Source organism: Uranotaenia lowii, chromosome 2 (assembly GCF_029784155.1).
Source record: "Uranotaenia lowii strain MFRU-FL chromosome 2, ASM2978415v1, whole genome shotgun sequence".
In the NCBI taxonomy this organism is placed as follows: Eukaryota; Metazoa; Arthropoda; class Insecta; order Diptera; family Culicidae; genus Uranotaenia; species Uranotaenia lowii.
In genome coordinates this window covers 20,360,012-20,381,645 of record NC_073692.1, presented here as the reverse complement: position 1 = coordinate 20,381,645, position 21,634 = coordinate 20,360,012, and the positions used below count along the sequence as shown (strand labels likewise).

The window sequence follows — 21,634 nt, the reverse complement described above, 5'->3', positions numbered from 1 at the left end:
GTTACTTTGTGAAAAAATAATTACTGAGGCACCTTTAAAGTCCGATTGACCAAAAATAAAAAAAAATCAAATAAAATCTTCCTATTTTTTTTTAAATTAGTTTCGTTATGTTTGACAATGATTAATTTAGTCATTTTTAAAAATTTTATAATTGATATTAGTTGTTTTGTCATTAAGATTTTTTTTTATCAATTTAACAATTTTGTTGTTGCCTTTTTATGTTTGTCATTTACATCATTTTTTATCATTTTTGTCATTTCTCATAGTAATTTTTCAGATTTTGTTCGAAACTTTGTGGTTTTTGTTAGTGTAAATACACTATCAAAAAGGTATGAGAGCTTACTTAGTTGAATAATTAAACTGCATCAAAGGGAATCTTTCGATTGCTTTGATCCAGTAGATTGAATATGAGAATTTCAAACGTGGTTCATATTTTTGGTAAAGAATATGCTTGAAACTTTTTCTCAAACATCAATGAAGTACGAAATCCTTCATATGGATCACAGTTTCCGTTCCAATTGCAGAATATGATCATAAATCAAAAAAAAAAATCCAATAAGGCTAATGTTAACAAGATCACCTCACTTTATCAGCACTTGTTTATGGGATTTTCCCCGTTCCACCGACCGTAACTGGACTAATCCAATTCCAAACGCACACGCCCAATCGAAATTACTTCATCCGAAAACTACCGAACTAGCCCGCGATTTGGTCCGATCCATACCGTGGAGCTGAATGGAGGAGTCGATGGCGCCTCGAGCCCTGATCTTCACATCAATCAACTCGAAAAAGCCAAACCAAAAGGCCATCAACCGCTTGCTCTTAGTTAGATCCGATCCGAAATGTGTAAGTTACGCAACACCGGCTTTTGGAATCGTCGTCGATTGGCTGCTCAGCTCACGAGTAGAGCAAGTTGTTCGACTGACTGACTGATGCGATGGTCATCATGTTTGGGGCCATTGAAACCAACGATGCTTGAAAGTGGAACCATACCATCTTTAAAAGCGCCCTGTGATGAACGTCGTCAGTAGGATCACATCAATGGGCAAGCTTCAACCGACCGAAGAAACTGATACACAAACCCAGAGGCCTAGATGTTTGGGGCCTAACAGACCTTATTCCTACGATAGGATATATATTAGCTGCCTGATCTTTTCTAGGCCTCTGCACAACAGAGATCTGTAAAGTTGCAACTTCGGTTCGCTGCGTATTTGTTTTTAAGATTTCTAGATGGAGGCGTTCAGTAGGAAAAGTTCCTCCCCCTTTCAGATTCAGAGATTTAGAAGAGAGGTCCATTGTTTTGTGGCACTTTTTCACTGTATTTCAATGGGCCATCGAAAGCCATTTTCATGGCGCCGGTTTTTAGTGGCCGAAGGCGTCATTTCATCACATTATTTAGATTAGGAGATTGAGATCTTTTTTCATAGCCAGATAATTGTGCGTTGTTTAGCAGCGGCTACTTGGCCTGAACTGCCCCAACACAACCTGTCATTATCCGTGATCGAGGGAATTGTGCCACTTTTCAATGCACTGATTGAGACATACTTATAGGCCACTATCGGCTAAATGTGAGAAAGAACTATAACTTGTGAGAGAGTGAAAAGGTTTATCCTATTAGTTCTGATTTTTTTTTTAAAGTACATACTTTGGAACAATTTTGTAATTTGGTTCAATTTTTTTAAGAAATGTTTGTAATTATGTAGGTACCTGGTGCATACTAAGATAAAAGAAACCTGATAAAGACTAAAAAAAAAATGTTACCATTAGGGAGGCAACAAATAGGGCCATGACGAATTCCAAAAACGAACCATTACAAATTTTGTATATAGATTATAGAATGTTCCGATAATTACACTATAAAATAACCGTAAATTCAAAATTCATGTAGTGTTCAACCAAATTCTGGTTGCGTACAGTTGTTTACATCCAAATGAAGTAAACGTTGTTATTTTTTGTTGTTTTTCGCGATTGTGCACAAATGAGGCACTGCAGTTCAAACCGCGTCGAGACAGTATAGAGAACAGTGTACTTTTGCAGATTGCCCGAGACGCGGGGACTTGCTGACTCTACAATGGACAAGAAAATCAAGGGGTGCCTCAAACAGCTTATAGTTACAATTAATATATGTAGACCCCAAAAATCACCAAAAGGGGGACCGGACCAAAAGAAAACGAGAAAATCGACATTTTTATTTTAATGCTAAATAACTTCCAAATATATGAAGCGGCGAGATTTAGTGTTATCTCAAAAACAAAAATTTTGGTCACAAATCGATGTTCTAGGGCTAGGTCGTTATTCAGAAAACAAGTGCACTGCAGTGGCTTAATATGTATTATGAGGTAGCAGAGTTGATTCTAAAACACATCACGAATCGCTCCAAACTACATGTTAACCATTTGAATGTTTATAAGGAATCTTAAAAATATTTTTTACTAGGATGTTCCAGTCATGTTTTAAACGGATGATAAAAAAATGATATAAAAAACCAAAAAATGGAACAAAATTTCATTTTTATGACAAATTACACCGGATTGTAAACAAAACTAAAAATTACAAAATAGTCCAAAATGAAATAAATTACAAAAAAATAATCTTTGAAAAAAATCACAAACCAAAGTCTCAGAATTTTGTTTTGTATTCGAAAAATAAACCTGATTTCAACGATTTATGCAATTTACAGTCATTTAGGCCAAATAGCAAAATTAAAAATTCGATTTTCTCGATTACTTCTGAGCACTCCTTTTTTCAACATAAGTACGTATTTTCTTAAACAAATTTTCATAAGGATTTGTTGCGTACCTACTATCCATAGTATTAATTTTTTACCAAAAAAGAAATATCCTTCTCATCTTTACAGAAATATTGAATAATAACCAGCTAGGTTCTCAAGTGACGAAAATATTATAATTTTTGAGAACCACCAAATAAGCTTTTATGACCTTTAAATCATTTTGATCTGAAATGTACGCACTGAAACATGATCTACACATTGTTTCTCAATTTTCAACATCATAAAATTTTTGATTTTTCACTTTAGAGCTACAGCTTGGCTTGTTTCGTCTGTCGATTTGGCCTATTGGTAAGGTGTCGGAGAGGTAATCAGTAGACTCGAGTTCGATTCCTGTTCGAGGGGATTTTTTTTTTGCAAATACCATTCATGATTGATTTTTTTTATTGTTACATTATACGGCTTATAGCATCAAAGCATCATCCGTCAAACAAAACACCAGAAACATAATATATGAGCATGTGTTCATTCTTTGAATTCTACAAACAGACCTAGATTACTGTGTTATTGCTTTGTTTGATGAATCTACGCCTAACCGTTTAGTGCAATCATGATCATGAATGATAAATGAAAAAAAAAAATCACCTCGACCAGGAATCGAACTCGAGCCTAGTGATTACCTCTCCGACATCTTACCAATAGGCCAAATCGTCAGACGATACAAGTCAAGCTGTAGCTCTATTACTCAGTTGACTTCATCGAGTCGAATTTGCTGCTAGAATTCCCGGCAGAAAACGCTCATTATGCCTTCATTAATGGTGCTCATACTGCCTCGGGGGGTTTCTCATTATGCCTCTACAGTGACTGGTTTTCAGCTTTCGGCAAAAATTTTTAAAATGCATTTTTAAACGTTTTTATCTACTTTTTCAAGTTTCATCCAATTAGGCAATAGACTATTTGAGTGTCTAAACACTAAACAATGATGTAATTCACATATTACAGCTGTTCTCTATGGTTAAATAAGCGTTTTCCTTAAGGTGGCCATTATGCCCCCATCTCCCCTATTAACTTTATTTGCAAAATCATACAAAAAAATGTGTTTTTTTATTCATGCGTTCTTTTTTCAATCAATTTTTATTAAAAATACATGAAAGGTTTTTTAGAAACCTAAAATACGATCAAAAACCTGGTTATCAGTTCCGATGAAAAAAATGATTTTAAAGTTTTTTTTTCTTTATTTTTGTTGAGCTATTCCTGGCTTTGACCAGATTTGCCCGGATTTTTGGTCGACAATTTTAAAATCAAATGCCCGGATTTTGCCAACATAGCTCGAATTTTTCCGGCCCGAATAGTTGCTGAAAAAATACTGACATCCTTTTGCTTTGTTGATCTTAAAGAGAAAATAGTTAAACTTTTGGCGCTTAGGCCGATGACATAGTGAATACGATGCGATGCGATGCGGTGAATGCGATTCAATGCGGTGAACCACATTTGATGAAAATGTATGTGAATCGCTTAAACCTGACATACTCAACGCGGCGAAGGAGATATCAATTTGTTCCGCCGCTCGAGTTCGCATAGGCTGCGTCCGTTAATTTTCCACCAATTCGCATCGCATCGCACTCACTATGTCATCGGCCTTACAGGCCCGATACTGAAATTCACAGGTCAGTTTTTCGGGTAAATCTCAAAAATGAATATCAAAATAACATTTTCGAAATTTATGGGAATATTTCCCTCACATCTATTGCCACCTTATAGGCCATGATAAAAAAAACCTACAACAAATAGTTGGAAGTCATAAAAACCTAACCCGTAAAATATTTAAGCACAATTTGATCTAATTTAAAGAAACCTTAAAGTTTCAATTTTTGATATTTGAAAAACTTCCGCGAGTAGCGAGTAAAATAAACGAAACTCGCTCAAAACAACAAGTATGCCATTGAAATATCTATAAGTCATCTATACATAGTTTTCCATTTTGGTAGTCTATTTTTTTTACGAAACAAAAAATAAAAAAAATAAAATTAAAAAAAAATAAAATAAAATAAAATAAAATAAAATAGAATAAAATAAAATAAAAAAAATAAAATAAAATAAAACAAAATAAAATAAGACTCAAATGACAGAAAACCAGAGGTTCAAACACCAAAGACAAAAATGCCCAACATAAGATTTTTTTTAATAAAATCTACAAATATGATAATAAATTACAATAACAAAACTTTCGAATCATTTTTGCTATATTTTATTTGTTAGAATTCATTCCCTATTATTTTTTTTTTATATTTTAGTAATTTTTGTTTGAAGTTTGTTTGTGTTAAACGACATCAAAAAATTGTTGCAAGTCAACGCACGATCAACGAAATCTGCAAAAGGCACGTAAGAATGCGTTTTTCTTTTATTTATTTTTTTGTTCATCCGTCCCAGAAATTTCTACCCGTTATAGTCCCTGGAGTGTCATTTTGACACAAAAACCAATAAAGACTTCGTTTGGATCTGGCAACAAGCCCGTACATTTTGTGTTGCTAAAATCGAATGTTGTCAAAATCGAACGTTTTTTAAACAACTACATTTTCACTTATCATAAGAAAAAAAAACTATGTTTATCATCTTGAGGTTATTTTTAGACAATTTCCGACCATTTTCAGTAATTTTTATTCATGTTTTTGATGCATTCAGCACTATTCTTGTTCTGTTTATAATGTTTGTATAAATTATATTGGTCCTGTTATAGCAAAAACTATAAGATAATGTTCTTTTTAAAAACAGTTCGATTTTGGCACATCTGCCAAAATCGGATGTTGCCAAAATCGAATGTTATAAAAAAAGAACGGGTCTGTATATCTCTCTTGTTTCCCAACCGATTTTTACAAATTTCATAGTTTCGGAAACCTCAAATATGTTTCTCAGACATTATTCAGCTACAGCACTTCAGTTTTCTGTTATTCAAAGTCTTAGAAAAAAAATCCGAAAAAACATGCTTCGGAAAAAAAGACTGTAGATCAACTACGGAATGCTACAAAAATTTCACTTAGTTTCGAAGAAAGCTGAAGTTAGAAGCTATTCGTTGTACATGAAGATATATTTTTTATGGTTTTATTTTAAGTTCATGACAATAAAAAAAAAGTGAAAAAGATGTGTAAAAACCGTACTTTTCAATCAATGAACCATCAAAATGGTTTGAGTCGCACCAGACATATTTTGAAAAGAGGAAAGTTGACGTGATTTGGCACATTTATGCATTTTTTGTCAAAATTTTTCTAAGAATTTTCAAAGGTAGCTGTTTTTTTAACCTTTCAGTTGGCAATTTCACAGATTTTTTTTTTTCACGGACGCAATAAATTTATATTTACCAGAAAGGAAATTCCATACCGTTTCTAGTGGTGTAACAACATAACCGCTAGTGGTGAAAATAAATTTATTGCGAAAATATTGCATGAATATACTCACAGTCCAGTGCAAAGTTGAATTTAAGTGAAAGAAAGTCTTAGAAATTGCATATTGACAAAAAGTTCGAAAAAGAGCTTCTGTTGAAAATTCGTCAAAAATTCTGTGTTGCGTATTTTGAAAATCTGAAAATGCGAAAAAAAACTAAATTACGTCAACTTTCCTATACACTTTTCAAAATTTATCTGGTGTGACTTAAACAATTTTGACAATTCATTGACTGAAAAATACGGTTTTCACACAACTTTTTACATTTTTCTGCGATCATGATCTTAAAACAAAATTCAAAAAAATAAATCCTTGTGTGTAACGCTTAGCTTCTTACTTCATATTTCTTGGATACTAAATGAAATTCTTGTTAAGTATTCCGTAGCTGACAGTCGTAGCAACAGTCTTTTTTCCGAAGCATGTTTTTTCGGATTTTTTTTTTAAGATTTTGAATAAAGGAAGCTGAATAATGTCTGAGAAACATATTTCAATTACATTACAAGGTTTCCAAAACTATAAAGTTTGTAAAAATCGGTTGAGAAACAAGAGAGATATAGTGGAGGAGGAGGGTCAAATTGATACTCAAGGTCTGATACGTTTTTTCTTGGGCCTTCAGGGTGCTTCCATAAAAAGCAATGAAGCAAAATTAAAGATTCAAAAATTTATTGAGGGTTCCGGAAGATTTTTTTTATTTGGAAGCACCCGATTAAAGATATAAGTCACTAAACTTCCAAAAATGTCATGTTGACACTCAAGAGCGTTGCCAGAAAAATCTATAATTTCACATATTTTCGAGCAAATTTCAATCACAAAGTCTGTGTCTCAGAACACAGAATTTAATAAATATTCACAGATTTCACAGAATTTTAAAATTTTGGACGTGTTTTCAAAATTAAATTTTTTGTGTCAATATAAATTTTCGATTCAAGTCTTTTAATTGGAAAAATATGATAAAATTGGTAATGTTATTTGATTTTTCTCAAGTAAAAAGACGCCGTTTGACATGAAATTAATGAAAAAAGCATCACAGAAAACCGGCACAGGATTTTTGGGTAAAATCACAGAAAGTCAGATTTTTTTTTCATCAAAACACGGATATTTTCGGCAACTTTGCTTAAGAGCTGATTAGGGTTAAACATTCCATGTTCATTTTTGAAACCGGAGTTCCAAAAAAATTACTTCCAGACAGTAAATTTTCAGATTTTTTTTTATATCGCCAAATTTGAACGATTTACGCAGTTGAAAATTATAAATTGTCAAACAAAAATTTTCAATTTTCAATTTTCATAATTTCATTGTTTTTGTACTTACATGCATCATAAGCAAATTATTTGGTGATTTTGTACTATTTTGGTAAGATTTGAATGAACGAGAAAAAAAATTTCTGGGAAAAAACCTAGATACTTTTCAAATTTTTAAAATATTCTCTTCATTTAATTACACTAAAAGCGAGAAAAAAAAACTGTCTTATCGCGTATTGAAGCATAGCAATATTCTTAGTTAGAAAATAAATGACGAACAATATTTGTATGTAGAGAAATGAATTCAACTTAGATGAAATTTCAGGGACTAGATAAGAGAAAATCGATGTTGAAAAACATGCGAAAAAAATTCGCCTTGTCTCCCGGTGAGACTTGAACCCACATCTTGCGCCTCTCCGGGGCCCATGTATTAACATTCTACTACAGGAGACCAACCTGGCGTATGAATATTATACTGGTTGAGTGTCGATGTCTATCGGAATGAAGGGAATAGTTCTCCCATGTGATCATAATCATTTTTCTTGGTCTATTTCTATTCCCATCATTTCATCTTACGGTAGTTGGAATCAAGTTTGGACATTTTTAGGCACGGCAAGATTTGCATTGCCTTCTCATATCCTGCACGGGTTGTCAGTTATGATGAGAAATGATGCGTTTGCCGTATTTGGATATCCAGCCAATTTCGGTGTTTGGCACCGCCTTATTTCTATTTTCAAATTGCGACCCAGAGATGGGTCTTGACTCAAACATTCAGTCAGCGAAACTTTTTTTTTTTTTTGTAGAGAAATGAATCCAACTTAGATGAAATTTCAGGGACTAGATAATTTTTTTCGCATGTTTTTCAACATCGATTTTCTCTTATCTAGTCCCTGAAATTTCATCTAAGTTGGATTCATTTCTCTACAAAAAAAAAAAAGTTTCGCTGACTGAATGTTTGAGTCAAGACCCATCTCTGGGTCGCAATTTAAAAATATTTGTATGGTTTCCGATATTTTAAAAAGAAACAGCTCGGAATCGTTTATCTTCTAAAGGTTCGAATCGAGTAAAATTTGGTTTTTTTACTGTTGTGAAATTTTGTTTTTGGAGATGAAAAAAAAAACAATTATTGAAAAAAGTAAAAGTAAAGTAAAAAAAATCTTGATAAAACCACGTCTGATCAACACGAAATTTCACACGACCACAGGAATTCGATAAAGTTCTCCGATTTTGGTGTTCATGTTTTTTTTTTTGCGCTAAATATCGCTAAAATTTGTACCAATTATCACGCAAAAGAGAGTTTTCAGATGTTAGCATTTAATTTTATCAGTAAAAATAACAAAAAATTCTCGTTAATTTGACATACCAGAATGGATTTAATACTCAACCATCAGAAGCACATACCTGAAAAGAAAGGAGATAGAAATTAATAAAGTTTTGAAAAAAAAAGCAAATATTTAAGAAAGGAAAATGGCGAAAATTGAAAAAAAAAATCAAAAATGTTTTATCATTCCGATCTTTGAAACATGATTATAAGAGCTAAAAAATTTTTGATTTAAAGTTCAAGCTCATTCGATCGTGGTTGAAAAAAGAGACCACCACCAAGGGAAATCTCGCTTTTCTCCATAAACCTCTAATTCAATTAGATCCTCCAGAAAATTGAACTAGTTCCCATCGGAACCGACCAGCAAAAACTGGTTATTTTTGAAAGCGAAAATCTAAAGACCGACGACACATTAACGACAGTACCGAGCAAAATATCAACACTTTTAAATCAGTTCAGGTTGAAAGCAAAGAAGGAAGAAAAAACGATCGATCGAAGGTTGTACTCCAACATCCGGACAACACAAACTTCAAACCGGATCTGATCATCGCCCTACATTTCACCACTGCTGACTGAGAGGGGGAGGTCAACGAAGACAAAATCGAACCCCCATTTTACTGAACTGTTTTTTTTTTTCGGCGGAAATCGAACTTTTCTGTAGGTTTTCCTCAAGCAAACCTTATTGAGGTTATGTTCCGATGATCTATATATTATTTCGAGATAGGGCGACATCGGACCAAAACCTGAATGCCACATTTGGAATGCTCCACTTTAAGGGCTTTGGTGTTGCTAGTTAAATTAGTCCTGTTGGAGTATCTGGATGTAAGAAAACTTTAATTGAATTTGGCATCCCTGGCAACCGTTCAGCAATTACCGGTGCAACAAGTTTTTCTCGCAATCTCCGGTGCCAATATGGAATATGCCAATAAATTTTCGCTCGATTAGCGGTGCAGTGCCGTTTCTCCTTGTTTGGGTGATCTTCTGAAGCAACAACTTCCACTTTAGAACCAACAAACTGTCACCTTTACTAGTAAAGTTTGTAGTTTACACTCAAGATGTATTGAATAATCCTATACATATTCCCATGCAGTCAATCAACCAACCGAAACAATTACCTGCTGATCGGTAAATAATATATTTGAATGTATATTGGCTAGAGGTACAAAACACGATTCAACGACTCTGACCGGTTGCCTGAAACTTGAGAATCGATCTCAGGCGCAGTCGTCTCGAATTGCGCATCACCACCCTCTGGTGCGCAGCTCAAGAACGCGGAACAGATGATCGATTGATCACGCTGCAGTTCAATGATGGCTCAAGTTGTCCGATCACCTGCGCGCCCCTTGAATGAGTATTCACCAAAACGAATGATTCGGTCTGAGGAGGTAGATAGACGTAGAAAAGAGTCTGGTGAGTCAGGTGGAGAGGTTAATGGCGCCACTACAGACGACAAGACAGAGACACAACACTAAGAAGAGCATCTTCCTAGTAAGCTTCATGCAAAAAATTTAAGTCACTGCTCAGTACCTGTGGTGATGGATAACCAAATCAGGCTACAACTTAAAGTTGATGTCTACGTCCGTACGACCTTGGCATTTGCAGCATCTGCTCATTTGATTACAATGTATTCGGTTTGTCAACTTGAGTGGATTGTACCTCTTAAAGCCCAACGATCAATCTACGATTAAGTTCTTCAACAAAACATTAAAGCATATCAAGCGATCGGCTTCATTCTGGTTTCCGTTTGTCTTTTCAATCAAGTGGTTCCACTACTGGAGTTTTGTCTTATTTCAGAAAAACAAAAAAAAACGAGTCAACCAAGAACGTGACCCCCACAATGCGGCGGAGGCCAAATTCATTGTCATTCATCGGTTCCCGCAACGATTATGCGGTACAATGAGCATCGTCGGCGCTTTTTTTCCTTCAATTTTTTGCTTGTCTCTAGAATCTGATTAAATCGTTCCGATGAGTGCACAACTGTTTCGACCAAAAACCCAAGGCGTAATCATAATATTTCCATCAGGCATTCCTCCGGTTGTCTTCATTCAAAAATTAAAAAAAATGACCACCTCCCCGCATTTTTGGAATAATAAAAAACTGCTCGAGAAATTCTTCTTTTTTTTTCTTGAAGCTAACAATTAAAACGGTCGCGAGAATTGACTGGAATTAAGCTTTTTTTTTATTTTTCAAATTTTAATTCAGGACTGGAAGTTCTGGACAGTTTTTATGCTTTAATGACCGCTTACATTGTTGTTAAGAGGGCCATCAGATAGTTCTCTGGTTCTCGGAAGTTGGACCACCAAAGATATGATTTTTTTTTGGAAGAAGAGACGCAAACACATGAATTCCTATGCAAAAAAAAAAACTTTTTTTTTCCTTCACCCTACCATACCACTATTTTCCATAAAAAATAATCCAAATAAAAATTTAAACGCTTTTGAAAATATATGGGAGATAGGGGCATAAATGGCATATTAAGTAGGACGCTTATTCAACCATATGAAACAGCTATAATATGAGAGTTACATATTTATTTCGCGTTCAGACAGTAATAAAGTCTATTTCCTAACTGGCTAAAATTTCAAAGTTTTAAAATGCATTTTAATTTTATTTTTGCCGAAAGCTAAAAATCAGTCACTGTAACTAGGGGCAGGATAAGCACCATTAATCGGGGCACGATGAGCGTTTTTTTCCCTAGAATCTAGCAGCGAATTAAACTTGACGAAGTCAACTGAAATATAGAGCTACAAATTGACTAGTTTCATCTGACGATCTGGCCTATTGGTAAGGTGTCGGCGATATAAAGGGTGATACGGTCAAAATTTGGTCAAGGGAAAATGCGTGTTAATCGGTGGAATCGTTGATTTAAAAATCGAATTAAATTTCTTTTTCAAGTTTAATTAGTATAAAATTAAGGAAAAATATTCAGTTAGACTTTCGCTTTTCCAAATCCGAATTGCCGGGCCTTACGCTTAAGCCCTGCTATCAGATTTTGTACAGCCACCTTGTCCACCTTCTTCGCCGCAGAAAGCCAGTTTGCCTTGAACTGCTGCTCGTCCTTAGCAGTTTTTTTGGTCTTCTTTAGGTTCCGCTTGACAATAGCCCAGTATTTCTCAATTGGGCGGAGCTCTGGCGTGTTGGGAGGGTTCTTGCCCTTGGGAACCACCTGCACATTGTTGGCGGCGTACCACTCCATGGCCTTTTTACCGTAATGGCAAGATGCCAAATCCGGCCAAAACAGTACGGAACAACCGTGTTTCTTCAGGAAAGGCAGCAGACGTTTATTCAAACACTCTTTCACGTAAATTTCTTGGTTGACAGTCCCGGAAGCTATGAAAATGCTGCTTATCAAGCCACAGGTACAGATGGCTTGCCAAACCAGATATTTCTTCGCGAAATTTGACAGTTTCATGTGCTTTAAAATATCTACTACCTTTCCTCTTCCATTTGCCGTATAAAACTCCTGTTCCGGAAGCTGCTTGTAGTCGGCTTTGACGTAGGTTTCGTCGTCCATTACCACGCAGTCAGACTTCATCAGCATCGTCGTGTACAGCCTCCAGGATCGCGCTTTGGCCGTCGTATTTTGTTTATCATCGCGATTTGGAGTCACTACCTTCTTGTAAGCCGATAGTCCGGCTCGTTTTTTGGCTCGATGCACGGTTGTAGATGATACACCCAGCTTATTTGCGGCATCTCGGAGAGAGAGGTTAGGGTTTCGCTTGAAACTACCGGCAACTCTCTTTGTCGTCTCAGCGGCTTCCGGTTTTCGATTTCTCCCCAATCCAGACTTCCTGGCTGTCGACAAACGTTCCCCAAGCACTTTATTACATTTGTAACGGTTGATTTGGCAACTTTTTGCGATTTTGCCAGCTTTGTGTGCGAGTAGCTCGGATTTTCGCGATGCGCGAGCAAAATTTTGATAAGCTGAGTTCCAAAATAAAAATAGGAGCAACATTCTACACATACACCTTCAAAAGAAGGGGTGTTCAGGTTTTTTAAATGCAAAATTGAAAGAAATACGTCAAGTTGATATTGACCAAATTTTGACCGTATCACCCTTTATAACGGAAAACGAACTTACTCATATCAGTCAGGATACCGATAAAAACACAGTACTAAAACTACGATGAATGAAGTACTTATATCATCTAGGCTCAATAATTGACAGGTCTCAATCTGTTGTTATGATTCTGCTCGACTTTTCTAAAGCCTTTGACACATTTCATCACGCAAAGAACAGCAATAAACTTTCACAATATTTTTTGGTATTACAGCGACGACTTCGATTAAATCGGTCCTTGAAGGTCGTTCTTAAACCGTCTACAACAACAATCAGTACTCATCCCCTCTACCAATTATATCCGGAGTACCTCAGGGCTCTGTTTTAGGACTCATACTTTTCACTGTGTATATCAACGATTTACCTAATGTTCTAAGCTTTTTTCAAATACACATGTTTGAAGATGATGTACAACTTTATTCAGACTGCACAAACTTGACAGAGCAATGCATTAATTCCCGAATCAATGATGATCTCCAGTCTATCCATGCTTGGTGAATGAGTAACGCGTTGTCTTTTAATTTTAATAAATCGTATGCAATTGTTCTAAATAAGAATAATTCGATAGAAATAATACCGAAAATTTGTATCACTCCGATAAAAATTGTGTCAGAAGCTGTAAGTTTAGGTTTTAAAATACAATCCAACTTTAAATTTGATTTGTATATACTTCAGCAGTACGGGAAAATATAACTCTTTGAGAACTCTTCGACTTCATAAAATATTTTTGGATACAGACATGAAGATCAAACTTTTCAAGGCTTTGATCTTTCCCCATTTTATAGCTTGTGATTTTCTACTATCTTAAGTTTCCCGAGCAGTTCTTAACAAACTTAGAGTCGCCCTCAATTCTTGTGTGAGATTTGCTTTCAACCTCGATCGTATGGATCACGTTTCACATTTACAAACTCGTTTGATTGGTTGTTCCTTTGAAAGTTTTCCTAAAATAAGATGCTGCCTTATTATTTACAATCTCATTATAGTTTTAAAAAAAACCGTATATCTCTATATAAAATTATCTCAGTTAAGAAGTTCCAGAGCTTATAAATTTGTCATTCGTTTGTCGTTTTTTGATAGAGGTGTTAGAGGTGTGAGCTATTGGAATGCCCTTCCTAATTCTTTAACACTGGAAACCTCGTCCGCAGTTTTTAAGATGAGATTAATTGAGCACTTTACAAATTAAGTTAGTTTCTTTTGTTCAAATAACTAGTTATTTATCAAAATCAGATCCAATGTAATTGAATTCTATCAACGCACAAAATGTAACATCAAGAAAGATGTAAAATCTTACGTTACTGAATAAAAATGTTTAATAATAATAATAATAAAACATGAACATACGAAGTCAATATTATCAACTTGAAAATTTGAGCAAAATCCGGGCTTCATTCAAAGAAATCCGGGCAACTGGGCTGGACCATACTTTGCTCAAATTTTGTATAAAATATCTAGACAAGGCCGAATGAAATCGGGAAATCTTGCAAGGAGAACCCTCTTTTCCCGGATTTCTAAAATTTTACGCAAAATCAATGTTATCAGTAGGGTTAACCGGGGCTATTCCCCGGGTATTTTAAAAGTTTTATTTCACTGAGTTACTGCTATTTGGTTTAGTTTAGTAACATAAATCATGTTAAAATAGTTATTGATAAAATTCATGACTCTGAGAAACAAAAATCATTTTGAGGTTTGTCTAATCATGTGATTCCCTCATCAGAGAAAAATAAGTGAAAATGTTACAGAACAGAATATTTAATTTTCCCATACAAACATAAAAGTTCAAATTTACTCATAAAAACATAACTCAAAAATTCCGGCAAAAATCATGGATCAGTTTGAAAAATTAAAAAATTATCCCAAATCGACTCAGTATAATGAGTTACCAAATAAAACTTTGAAAAAGAAATTAAATGGAATAACTTGTTAGTTTCCGGGTAGTGTAGATTAAATTCAAACACTTCCGCAAAGGCAACTTCAATGGCACAGTCGATATAAAAAGAGTTATTCACTGATCAACATTTTTCTGTTGTCCGCAAAGACCAAAACGGAAATTAGTATGACTGAATGTAAAATTTAAAACGTCCACACAAATCTCGATCTAAATATTATCTATTTACTAGAGTAGGTAAGAGATACATATGAGCAACAAACGTGACTTTAGATCCCCCTAAACCTGTGGCATAATATGCAACCACCAAAGTAATCCAAAGTTGCTGTGACCGATCCGGAGTTAATTTTCACAAATTACAACCTGCAACGGAAGCATGTTTAGAGTAAGCACACAGCTTTGCTACCAGAAACAGCAAATCCATTCATGATTCCCAGCAATCGAGAGAGACAGAAAAAAACAGCCTACAATCAATCCGCACAGATCGTACAAGATCTGCGCCGATCGTTCGGCTGATACCGGGATAATCTTTCGTCGAAAGCAAGCGGACACAACCCAAACTCAAGACTCAAGACGGGCAGCATCGGAGAAAAACAAACCAAACAAAGCCGCATACGGTCTGCGCGAAAACTTGAATCTCTCCTTGCCTATGATGGCCATAATTTATCTAATCGTGCAACATAAACATTCATTACACCCCTGAATTACAAATGCGACGACAACAACCCCGGATCCGCCCCTCGGAAAGTTGTTTTGCGGTGGTGCTTTCGATGATAAAAGAAAATCTATAGGCTTCGTCGTGGTCGTGATCTACGCGATGCAACTTACGATGAAGGAAAGCAACGAAAAAAAACTGCGACTTGTGAACGAGCTTGTTTTCGTGTTATTATTTGCACTCTGCTGCTGTCATTTTGGAGACATTTAACATCAACCTGTATAAATTTCTATAAAGGTGGCGCAGATCCTACGTCACTACTGACCATGTTTAAATATCCTAGGCAACAACCAGTTGGAGTCTTGTTGTGAAAATTTCGACTGGTCAAAATGCTACGTACCGATTTTTAATTCGACGGGAATTCACAGGTGCACGCTTCGCTAGATTTAATTGAGAGAAAAAGTGCAGGCAAATTTGAGGCTGTTAATTTCGACTGGAAACCAGATTTACGGGTACGGTACTGAGAACTCTGTACCTAATCCCAGTTGATCAAGATACTTCCTGCTTTTGTACTCAGCGTTCCGTGTTTTGTTTAACTCTGAGTTATTTTTTTTACGGCAAGACTGCTCGTGTCGATATGTTTCGGTCAAACGGACAAGTAATAGGTAGGAACTTCCCTAGTTTTCCATATTTATAGTATTCAAAATTAAAATTTGTATTATTTTTTGTAGTTTTATTCCATTCACTGTGCCGGAAGAATTACCTAACCAATTGGGTCCCCGTGGATCTACGATAGATGACTAGTCCTGACCCGGTCCTGACAAGCTCAGAAGAATCGAATTTCCAAAAGGTATGGACACTGCTCCAGCTCTAGATGTTCTTGATAGTCGAGGAAAACGGATTTCCTGTTTGTCGAGATGAAAGATTCACTACGAACCGAAGCCAAGATCCCGTGGTGAGTTCAGCCACGATGGAACTAATCTGTGTTTTTTTTCGAAATTTGAAGGAATTGTATGTTTTGAATTACATATAAAAATTAAAAAAAGTCAACCGTTGTTTGATCTCTTTTAAAATGATTACTGCAGTTTTTAAGGTGGAAATCGTAAATTATATAATCAACAAAACTAGATATCTACAGTAAATGTTTCATTCGTGAAAGATCTGGAAATATGTTTTATCATTAAGAACAACCGCTGTGCGCAGTTTACTGATAGTGGTGATACCAAAAATTACTCAAGTAAATAAACAGTTTAAATAAAGGGATTTATTGATTCTTAAAACGAAATTCCATTTGTGGAACTTAAACAGAGCAGCTACTTTTAATCTAGGATTTCTAGGATTATGAAAATTCCCTAAAATTTCTTTTTCGCGTACCGAAAATATAAGCTTTGTTTCCAGTTGATTTTACTTATAAAATTCAGGATTTTGTTTACAGCATCAATCAAATTCTAAAGTGTATTTGTCTCGCGTTCTTTCACTCCTGGTGGGCTGACTCAATTCAGTACGGTCAATATGTCTTCTGTTTATCAGAATTTGGGGATCGGAACCGTTGAAAAAATATTTATTCCGAGGCACAAAGCTCACCAGCTTGAGCTGATCCACATTTTTAACTCATTGTTTCTTCGAATACGACGAAAAATTCGCCAGATTTGAGGTAAGCTGAAAATTTTATCAGCACCAAATAATCTTAAAAAAACGAAGAACTTTATCCATTCAGATATCTGTAAACTAGCAACATCAACGTCGACTTTTTTCGATGACAACTCCGTCCAATTAATTGAAATTAGAGTTTTTCTAATGCTGGATCCTAGCCATCTGCTCCGCCAATTGGTGCGCTAGCAGGCTTGAGATCCTTGTCATCTGAATGATACTCATCTTCGTGATCTACAGAACTATCGTGATTGCTTCATGCAACATTTTGACGTCGACTTGGCTCACGGGGATCGATACCATTCGTCGTAATTTCCGTCGGAATCTTTTCGTTTTTCCTAGGCTGTGATGTCTCGATCGGCGCAGATAAATTCAGCCAATAGAGATGAAGTACCCACCCTACGGATCACGACAAAAAAAAACATAATAATAAATGAAAGTATTTCAAATTTGTACCTTGATGAAGAAGAAAGATGTTGATTGAATTCTTCATCCCAAACAACATTTCCCAGCCGATCATGCTCATCGAAATTGTCAAACTGGAAACCTGCCAAATTGAACTTTTCGTCTCCATCGTTATTGCTTCGATAACCAACTGGCGGCCTAGGTTTTGATAACAAAAAACATGATTTTTATTTTTATCGATGCTAGTTATTCGCAAACTTAGAGTTTGGATGTCGATATTGGAAGCGCAGTTAAAAGCTTCAATAAGACCCGCCTGTTGTGAGACTTTCCAGAAAATAAGTGAAGCGGATTTCACGAATTCGGCCTATCTTTTGTACAACGCAGCTTCGCCGCGGGCCACATCGTATTGCTGAGAGTTCGGATGGCTTGAGACACATCTGGTAGGAACGGGTTTCAGGAATTCCATCCCAGTTCCCTGCTCGTCAAGGGCTCCAAAGCTGTTTTAAAAACAAAAATATACAAGGGATGAGAAAAGAAAATTTTAGAGATGAATCCTCGAAGAAGATGAAAATTTCTTATGAAATAACGCCTAAAAACGAAAAGAAATTGAGATGAACACTGAATACTTACAGAATACTGCGTTTCTCTTCCGGATTATCTGAATGTAAACTCCGATATTTGTACGGAACTTTCAAAACCGAGCTGAATGAAATTAAAAAGTTTTCTCATTTGTCGAATGTTTGTTTTGTTACCACCAGCAGCCGACTTCGTCGTTTGCTTGAGTCAGTAGTGACGTCACCCGTTGACATGGTTACGAAAAAAAAACTTTACCACTACGTTTGCATAGCCCCTCTCTCACCACCTAACATTGTATCGCTTAGCGGAACGTCGGTAATCCGCTCACTTTGGTTGTTTTTTGGTCTCTGTAACGGATGCAGGGTCGGATTAGGAATATTTTGTAAAGGAATATAGGAATTGACATTTTTTTAATAAATTCAAAAAAAAAATCGGCGATGGACGTTAGACCAAATGAGTTGCAAGGCCGGATGAGTCATAAGGACGACGGTTAACCAGCCGAAGACTGTTCGGCCGAAAGGACATTAGACCGAATGGTCATTAGCTGGAATGGTCGTTGAGCCAAATGATCACGATAAGAGCGACTGTTTGTTAGGCTGAATGGATGATATGGGAATCAATTTTAAGCCGCATGATCGTTAGGCCGAATCGACGGTAGGCCGAAAAGATATTCGGCTGCACTGATGTTAGGCCAAATAGAGCTCAGGCCGAATAGTCGTTAGGCTGAAAAGTCGTTAGGGTGAATGTTCACTTGACCGAATGGACAATCTTCCACATTAAGTCGAAAGGATCGGAATTGGGGTAGGCTTAATAGCGGCAGACGGAAGGATACTACACTTAATGGGCGGAAAGCCAAAAGCCAGGCCGAATGGACGTAAGGCCGAATAGATATAAGGCAGAATTAATTTCTTATATACGAATGCTGTCAGCCGTAAATTCGATCAGCACTACTGCACTTGTTCTGAACAGCGTTATGGAAAAAAAACTATTTTTATAGCTGATACACAGAATCCGAAATTTTCTGTCATTTTAATGACAATAGGTTTATTTAATTAAAATGATGATTTAGTCAAATAGTTTGTTTTTCCACTTTTACTTTTAAGCTATGGTATGTTCTACGATCATGTTCTAGGCCAAAAATGTGCTGAAAATGCTCTTCGCTCTTTCCAACACCCTACATTTTTTTCTGATCTTCTATTTTTCTTTCATTTCAACTCTTTCTTTCTCACCGAAAGACTTGCAAAATAATTTCAAAAACAAATTCACGGTGATTTCTCTTCCTAAATTAAAAGTAATAATTTTAAAATAAATATCTTATTGAGGAACGCTAATAACAATAAAAGTCGAAAGTATTGTAAATCGTTGAAAACGTTTTAAATCATGTTTTCCAAACTATATTGATCTGTGTGACATTGAAGCTGAAGAAAAGAAGATAATGCAGAAAAAAAAAGGAAATCTGAAAACAATCAAAATTTTAAAGATTTTGCTGCAAAACAATAATACACACCAACAATTTGCTGGCGCCCAAGGAATAAACCAACATTTGCTTGATGACGTAAAAGGTGCCGGGCAGGCTGCTACAATCAGTGATGTCAACCTTTCATATTTTGTTTGGATCTTCCAGACTTTTAGGACTTTCACCAGACATTTTTTCAGGTTTCAAGACTTCCAGACGATTCCACACTTTTGGTTTAGGACATAAATTGTTCTAAGAAACTATGAGAATGAAAATTGGTTATAGTGTAATATGGCAGGAAATGGTAATATCATAAATGATTAATTTATAAGTATAATTGAGAGTCAGATAGAGTACGTGACCAGTCTTCACGGTGCAACATGAGTTCGATGTTCATGCAAGTTCGTGTACCTACTTGTACACGAATTATTGTGTGCAAGTTCAACACGCACCCATTTAAACTCACACGCACTCGAGTTCAGAGTGCAAGTTCGAGCTCATGTGCAAATCTGGGCGCGTACCCATGTTCAAAATCTCGGTACAGCCAGCAGTCGAGGCGTAAAGTGGAAACATCAAGCTGCCGTGTCGTCCGTAGTGCCGTAAAGATTGGTCGAGTTGGAAACATCAAGCTCATTCTGTGCTTTCCGTGCCGTCCGTAGTGCCGTGAAGATTGGTCGACTGGATTGAGAAAAGTGCAAGCGTTCGAGCTTAGGTGATGGTTTGTTTTATTCGGAAGTGATTGTGTGGTGTGAATAATTTTCCGTCAATATGGCCGGTAAGTATTAATCTAAATTCAACACATTTAATTGAAGTATCACCTTTAAGAAATTCAATAAATGGTTAATATTGAGAATTTTTATGCAATTTTCCTTTGAATATTATATAATAAGCTGAATAAAAATATTGTAAATTTTGACTTGAAAGACAAGTTTTACTAACGATAATTCGCATTAGAAATTTGAGTTAAAGTGTAAAACATTATTATTTTTAGAATAAAAAATATTGAAAGAAAACCCATTATTGTTTAAACTCGATTCAAGCACACACATTATTTTGCATCGTTTTTTTTTTAATTTTCAGATTTTAATAAATAATAAAAATATCAATTTTTATTGCTAAAACTTAACCGAATAAATCTTAAAAAAAAAGATTAATAAGTATGTTTTGAAATCTCACTTAATTTCATTACGCTGATTTTATTGTTTTGCTATAAAATCAGCGTAATGAAATATCATGTTTTATCATTTTACTCATTTAAACTACAAAAAATCAGGCGTTTGTAGTGCTGCAAACTAGCAATAGATTTTTTAATTGCCAAATTAATTGTGTACGCATTAATAATTTCACTGCTAGTATTTTAGTATTTTTAGACTTCTCAACAAAGTGCTTATGTTAAAAATGCAATTTGCTCTATTTTTAAAAAGGAACTTTTGAAAGAGCATGAACGAGAACATAAACACATTTTTTTTAAACTTAAGTTTAAGTGATTAAAAGTTTGCAATTAAAGTTTATTTTTTTGTTCTATGTTCACAATCTCATTTCCAAATAATAGTTCACAATTGCAAAACACATCTTCAATTTAAATTATCTTTTTAAATGTGTGAAATAAATGTTGAGAGGTTTGAAACAAAATTACATAAAAATACGTCAGAAAACATCCAAAATATTTTTTTTTTTCATTTCAGAAATATTTCCTTAAAAAGTTTTACTTACTTAAGTTTACCTATCAATGGCTTTATAAGCTGTCAAGGCACGAATTTACAAATTTTTCGTTAAATATTTGTTATCTCCATCTGGATATTGCCGCGACTAGAAAAGCCTTTTGAATCTGAAATTTCAATTTAAATTAGATCTCTTGAATTTTTTAGTAATTAAAATTTTAAATTTGAAATTTGAATTAAAACTCAATGTTTTTTATTTTGTATTGAATTTTTTCGACTTTCCAATTTTAAATTAGTTTTCAATCGTTTTGAGGCTTAATCACTATTATACTGCCTCTTACTTAAATCTGCTAAACCAGGATTTTTTTTTTCAAATTGAGTCGTTCTTAAAGACACTGGTCTATAAAACAAAACACGTCAATGCCAACCTGATTTTGTAGTTTTTTTCCAAAAAGCATTCTTTTTTTTATATAGTGTTCCTAAATTATATTTTTTCAACTTAAGTTTTGTTGGGAAAAAACATTTTTTGGCTTTATTTTTGTTTACAATTATTTCAAA

At 35.1% G+C, this 21,634-nt stretch overlaps 1 protein-coding gene across 2 annotated transcripts in view; it reads right to left on the bottom strand.

Moving 5' to 3' along the window:
• The window catches only part of LOC129749612 (uncharacterized), a 143,001-nt gene that overhangs the window by 30,156 nt on the left and 91,211 nt on the right, over positions 1–21,634 (bottom strand). The window contains exons 3-5 of one of the 2 annotated variants that reach the window (XR_008738102.1): positions 18,014–18,306; positions 17,435–17,880; positions 16,632–17,377 (exon numbers count right to left, since the gene is read on the bottom strand). The exons of the other annotated variant lie outside the window; for it this stretch is intronic. The gene's annotated coding sequence lies outside the window, so the exon portion shown is untranslated. Of the gene's footprint in view, positions 1–16,631; positions 17,378–17,434; positions 17,881–18,013; positions 18,307–21,634 lie in introns of those variants that run through there. 2 annotated transcript variants of the gene reach the window in all.